The sequence below is a fragment of the Lactuca serriola genome, chromosome 5 (genome assembly GCF_051521515.1).
Source record: "Lactuca serriola cultivar US96UC23 chromosome 5, Lser_US96UC23_V15, whole genome shotgun sequence".
NCBI lineage: Eukaryota > Viridiplantae > Streptophyta > Magnoliopsida > Asterales > Asteraceae > Lactuca > Lactuca serriola.
The window spans coordinates 315,047,679-315,054,838 of NC_136412.1; positions in this window are offsets into that span (position 1 = coordinate 315,047,679).

Consider the following 7,160-nt stretch of genomic DNA (forward strand, 5'->3'; position numbering starts at 1 on the left):
GATCTACCAGTCTAACATGTAACCATTATAACATCATACCATATATCAGGATACATAACCTAGTGAGTCGATATTGGTGCCTTCGACCCACAAGTACAGTGATGAAGACTCACCTCACATTCTGAAAGATAACTCAACTAATCACTTCTCCAAATACTATCTCTAAAGGTCACCTATACAATAAACATAGACCAAATCTCAATCTAGTATTCAAACTACCCAAAATGACCTAAAGTCAAACTTGGTTAAAGTCAATAGTTAATGGTTAAAAGTCATTAGTCATGACCAGACCGAGTACACCGTGTGTACTCCATCTATACATCCTGCGTAGAGGGTGACTTGCCTTTTATGGGAAACTTATGGGCTACGCATTGTGTACCCTTAGGTATGCCCCGTGTACTCAATTCAAATTCCAAATCTTCATTAAGCACTTATTCCCTTAAAACCTTTCATCCAAAACTTATATCTAACCCTAAACAACATCTAAAATCATAAAAGTTTCCAACTTTATGACTTTGCTGATGGGTTTTGAGCATTACATCAATCCTATGGTGCACATGCAAACCATAAAGCTTTGGATCTAGTTTATCTAGTTGTACATGCAATAATCATCCAAAAATCATAAACCCTAGATCTAGCATACTATAATCGAAATTAACATATGAATAAGGTTAGGAATATTACCTTGATTGTTATGTAGCAATAACAATCACAAACCTCCTTGATTTTGACTTCTGAAAGCCTAGTGACCCAAGTGTTGCACCTCTAATGGAGTCACAAACACCACTAGCAATAAGGATGAACAAGAGATAGAGGAGAAGGCATAAAAACATCCAAGATCTTCTAAGAAAGTTTAGCCACATTTTTGGGAGCCTTAAGGGTCCTTATATAGCCGAGGCTTCTAGGGTTATTAACTTGGAAACCCTAATCCCATTGCTTAGTCCTCAAGCAGCCCAAAGATCCTTCCAGAAGGCCCCTTGGACGATTTCTATATGGACTCTCATATAGAATTCATCTGTTGCTTCCTTGTGGATCCTAAGCCCAACTTTGTAACTGTCTTATAATTACAGTATCAGTCCCCTTGATTTAATTAATCTCTTTTGACCATAAAATTAATTATAAATTAATTCTTGATCAATATTAATTAAACAATATGATTTCTCATTTAACATATTATTCATATAATATATTAATAAATCATAATTGATCCTCTTTCTCCTTAATTGATCCTATCAGTTGCTATGGTGAAGGCAACCCAAAAGGACCATGCTCATAATCGGGTCAAGTACGTACCAAAATAGTTATGGGCTTAGACACCTAATTCAACATTTGCATGGCTAGAAAGTGCCCAAGATCAAAACCCTAACTTATCATAAGATCCTAAGCTCCCTAACTCATGCATGGGTGAAAAGAAGGGACCAATATAGCATTTTTATGACTCTATGCACTTAAAAACGTCAGAAAAAAGCTACTCATAAGGTCTGGAGTAGTTCATACACATACATACCAAGAATATGGGACAAAAACCTATAGATAACAAGATCTAACAAGAGATTCATCAAGTTCTGAACTTTATACCTTAGGGAATGCTTAAGATGTGCAGATCCTAGATCTACAATGCTTGAAGCTTTCCAAGCAACCCCACAAACTTCTTCTTCATTCAAAAGCACCCAAAAACACTTTTTAGCTCACAAGGCACAAATATGGAGTTAGGGTTTCAAGGGAGTCGTTTGGAGAGATGGAGGCTGAGAATGGAAGAAGTTTATGAAAGTTAAAGTGTTTAAATAGGGCTCAAAACTCTGGATTTAGGGTTTTTACTTTGGTCGAGTACATCCTGTTAATGACTCGAATCAACTTCCCTTCTATGTAGCACACAGATGCTATCTACGCTAGGCCTGTCGGAAAAACCCGAAACCCGTTCTACCCACCCGACCCGTTCCGAATTCGGGTAGAATGGGTCGGGTAGAACGGGTAACGGGTATGAACATTCGAGTAATAGGTTAACCCGATAATAATATAGATCGGGTTTTAGGTATGAATATTTATTTTCGGATATACCCGAATACCCGAATTCCTTTTTTAAATAATACCAAATATACAATGCAGTCACGTACGCACACTTCAAATAAAACAAAACCCTTCGTTTCCTTATTATGTACGACGGCTCAACAGTCGACGCAAACTTGCAAAGGGAATACGACGCTGAAGCTGAAGTCCTGTACCGTCATCACAATTCTCAGTTTATCTCTATCGCACAGAATGAAATTAAAAAAAGTACATAACATATTATAATGATTTGTATTGTTATTATATATGTACTTTTTAATTGTATGAGGTATTTTCCTACCCAATTTTTTATTAAACCAACCAACATGTAAAAATAAAAAATAAAAATAAAAAAAAATTATCAGTAAGTGTCATTTAAGAAATTTTCGGGTATACCCGATAATTACCCGACCCGACCTCAAACCCGAATACCCGAATACCCGAAACCCGAAAACCCGAATTCAATATAGGTCAGGTATCGGGTATTATTTTCTTAAGGAAATATCCGTTCTACCCGACCCGTTATACCCAAAACCCGAAAATTTTACCCGTTCGACACCCCTAATCTACGCCATACGTAGACTTGAACCTCGCAAAATCTTAAGAATGAAAGAAGGGAAAGTTTTTACCTGAAATAACCGGGTGTTACAATTCTCCTCCACTTGAATCAGACTTTGTCCTCGAAGTCTGATGTTGTGAATTAGTCTGGTTAGTGCTCTCACATCTCTGTCTCGGGTTCCTACGTACACTAGGAACCCTTCCAATGCTGCCACTAAACCTTGACTAAATGTACCACCTTGTTGTGCTAGGTCTTCGTCTTCCTATCCAAAATAGCCACCGGTCTCTCCACTTAATTCAGACGCTCATCGACATGAATGTCGTCCATGGGGACTACAAACAGAATCATCAACCACACACTTTCGAATTTGAGAAACATGGAAGGTGTTGTGAATCTGACTAAGCTCCTCAGGAAGATCCAGTCGATAGGCTACCATACCTACCCTGGCCACTACTCAGAACAATCCAATAAATCGGGGCCCTAACTTGTCTCTCTTCCTAAAGTTTATAACACCCTTCAAGGGTAATACCTTCAGTAAAACCATATCCCCGACCTGGAACTCTATCTTGGATCGTCGTCGGTCGGCATAACTTTTATGTTGACTCTAGGTTGTCTGCAATCTTTGCCTGATCTACTGGATAAGCTCCATAGTTTGAAGGGCCACTTCGGTCCTCCCCATGACCTTGTGACCGACCTCGCCCCAACACACTGATCTACAACACTTCCTTCCATAAAGAAGCTTGAAAGGCGAAACACCAATACTAGAATGATAGTTGTTGTTGTAAAAGAACTCAGCTAAGGGAAGGTAGGAGTCCTAGCTCCCAACGAAATCGATAACGCAAGCCTTCAACATAACCTCGATTTTCTGAATGCTTCGCTCACTCTGTCCATCAGTTTGGAGGTGATAAGCAGTGCTAAAATGCAGTCTCACACCCAACTTCTCGTTGAATTTCTGCCAAAACCGAGAAGTACATCGTATATCATGGTCAAAGTCGATAGAAACTGGCACCCCGTGGTGAGCAATGATCTCACGCACATACACATCTGCCAACTTCTCGGCTGAAGAATTCTCTTGAATGGCGAGAAAGTCGCACTCTTGGTCAACCGGTTGACAATAACCCAAATCGCATCAAAACCCTTGGCTGTCCTCAATACTTTGTTGGGGATTAGGAACATGAAAGTATCAAAAATCTTATATGACGATGATGTCATTTTTGTTGGATATTGGGAACGTAAAGTATATGAAATCTTGCTCGCATTTGAAGATGTTTTCATGTGTCTTCTGGCCTAAAGGTCAACTTCCACAAAGTCCCTACTCTTTGGTATTCACATCTCTGATTTGGAATTACATAGTCGAGTTATAATGTTGGGTTGCTTGAAAGGCTCATTCTCCTTTACTTACACGAATCATCCAACATGCAGGTGCCAAAAATACATGTTCAATCTCTATTTTCAAAAAGTAACTCAGGCTGTCCCTAGAAAGTCATTTTGTTGCATGCTTCGTCCCCTTCCTAACATGAAATGACTATATCATAATTTTCTATTTCTTTTCCCTTTTTCCTTTTTTTCATTTATTTTTATTAATTATAACTTTGTGAAAAATGTTGGTCAACAATGTAGTATATCATGTTCCTGCCACATGTTACCTCTGATAACCAGCTACATTCGACCACCATCCTACTCTGACTACCAGACACCTCTAACCACCAACCACCTACGATCATCCCTTATAACATATCATATCTCAATATATCTTCCATGTATTCTTTCTAAAAAAACTATGAGAAGAACATCCAACAACCACTAGGTTCTACTTTCGACAACCACTTGTAATCCACCCACCCCACCCCACACGAAACCAAATTTGAATCAAATATGAAAATCATAAAACTCGAAACCTTAAAATCAAACCATAAATCTAAAATCCCAAACCTTAACATTAAAACACATCAAATCGGAAAACCCAACCCTACAATTTGAAAATCCACTTGCATAAGTTGAGCAACGATGATGTATAAATTAAGCACATCTGTGGGTGAGGGTGAGAGGGAGTAGGTTGGAGACCACGATGGGTGAAGAAAGAAGGTTCGCCAGAGGGAGTAGCCATCGATGGCGGGTTCAAATGTGGTGATGGTGGAGTTCAGTGGTAATGACGACGTTTAATTGTAATGGGGGAGATTGCGACTTCGAAAATAACCATGGTTGAGAGAGAGAGACCCTCGCCTGAAACATGCCGACAAAGTTAGTGGCTTACGGGGATGATGGTGGTGGCTTGGAGGCGACGATGACTGATCGGAGGCGATGACGACAATTACTTGCAAGAGGCGAAATCGGTGGTGTGAAAGGATGATGACGGTGGTTTGAAGGGGATGACAACTAGGGGTGAGCATTTGGACCGGTGGACCGGACCGAACCGGACCGTTTTTTTGGACCCCCAGGCCGGTTCTCGGTTCTAGGAATCCATCCCGGTCTGGTCCGGTTTTTACTGGGTTTAGAACTGGTTGGACCCGGTTTAAAAAAATTTGTAATTTGTGAATTTTTTTAAACAACCATAACACATTTGTTTTAAGTCGGATTGACACACGGTTTTTTCCAATGTTTAATTTACAATTTGTAGATGAATTTAGACTATAATTTTGTTGATTTTGGTATTATATTCCATGAGTTACAGTCTTTCAAAGTTGAGCTATCAAAGCTGAAAAATTTCAGCTTTTCAGCAACATTTTTAAAACTTTGTAATCTATGAAAATTTTTAAACAACCATAACTCATTCATTTTAAGTCGGATTGACACGCGGTTTTTTTTCAAAGTTTAATTTACAGTTTGTAGATGAATTTAGACTATAATTTTGTTGATTTTGGTATTATATTCAATGAGTTGAAGTCTTTCAAAGTTGAGCTATCAAAACTAAAAAATTTCAGTTTTTCAGCAAGATTTTTAAAATTTTGTAATCTGTGAAACTTTTTAAACAATCATAATTTATTCGTTTTAAGTCGGATTGACCTGCGCTTTTTTCCAACATTTAGTTTACAATTTGTAGATGAATTTAGACTATAATTTTGTTGATTTTGGTATTATATTCAGCGAGTTACAATCCTTCAAAGTTAAGTTATCAAGATTGAAATATTTCAACTTTTTAATTATTATTTTAGACTATAATTATGAATTTTATGTATCTTTGAAAGATAAATCATATGAAAGGGATCATGGTGAACTTGATTTATATGTTAGTTGTTTTTATTTGGAAAATTAATTTTGCAAGTTATAATATTTTAACATGAAGGTAGATTAGTTATGCATGAAACGGAAACGTAATCATTTTTACAAGTTATATCGTATCAAACCCAATAACATATTCGTTTGAACGAGTTCTATCAAACCCAAAAACATATTCTAACGAGTTGTACTCTATGCATGAAACAGAAACGTAATCATTTTTACAAGTTATATCGTATCAAACCCAATAACATATTCGTTTTAATGAGTTCTATCAAACCCAAAAACATATTTTAACGACTTGTACTCTATGCAATTAAAGTTGTACCGGTCCAAACGGGTCCAAGAACCAGAAAACCCGGACCTGGACCCGGACCCGGACACGGACACGGACATGACTCATCCGGTCTGGTCCACGGTCCACAATATTATCCATAACCGATCCGGTCCAAGAGCCGGTCCGGTCCAAATGCTCACCCCTAATGACAACAACCTTAGTTATACCTGCGGTGGTTGGATTTTGACTTCGTAGGGGAGATGAGGCTGTAGATGAAGATGGAGAAATGGGAAGGAAGATTTAGGGTACTTCTAGGTAAATGGGGTGGGGGCGAGTAAGGGTGATATGTTTAATTGTTTAAAAATAATTAATTATTAAATATAAATAAATGGTTGGCATTTTTTGACTTTTTATAAATACAAAATAAACTAGTAAGGGTAATATAGTCATTTTATGTTTGACAAAAGATGAATCAGGTAGATTTAAACTCACTCGTGATGAAATGTGCAAAATTAAACCAAACAAAAGATTGTCCAAATTAATTTTTGAAAATAAGAAGTAAACGTACCATTTGATATCCGCACGAGAGACTATTCGTATAAATTACTCTTAAAGATGTTATTTTGACTTTATAGGTGAAATTTAGATGAAAACAAGATAAATTTTAATTTGAACATTGCAATGTCGAAAACCCTGAATAAATAAACATTTAAAAAATTTAAGTTTTTCTATACAAAACAAAAATTAAGCCTATTAATAAGTTCAAAATTTAATATGTTTTTATAAGTTGTAATAATTTAGAAAATCTTAATTTTGAAAAGCTTATAATATAACCGTTGTTGGCTTTGGGATCTAACTCCTCTACTCTAAATGTGTTTGGGATAACTTTTTAAAATAAGTTATTAGCTTTTTAGTTTTTCAAAATGCTAATAAGCTAAAAAAAATATTTATATATTTAAAAAACGCTTTTTGGATAAGAAAAAAATAAAGTTTTAGAAAAATGAGAAATCTTAGCTTTTTGGTTTTTTAAACTATTTTATTCATAAAAAAACGGTTTTTGTT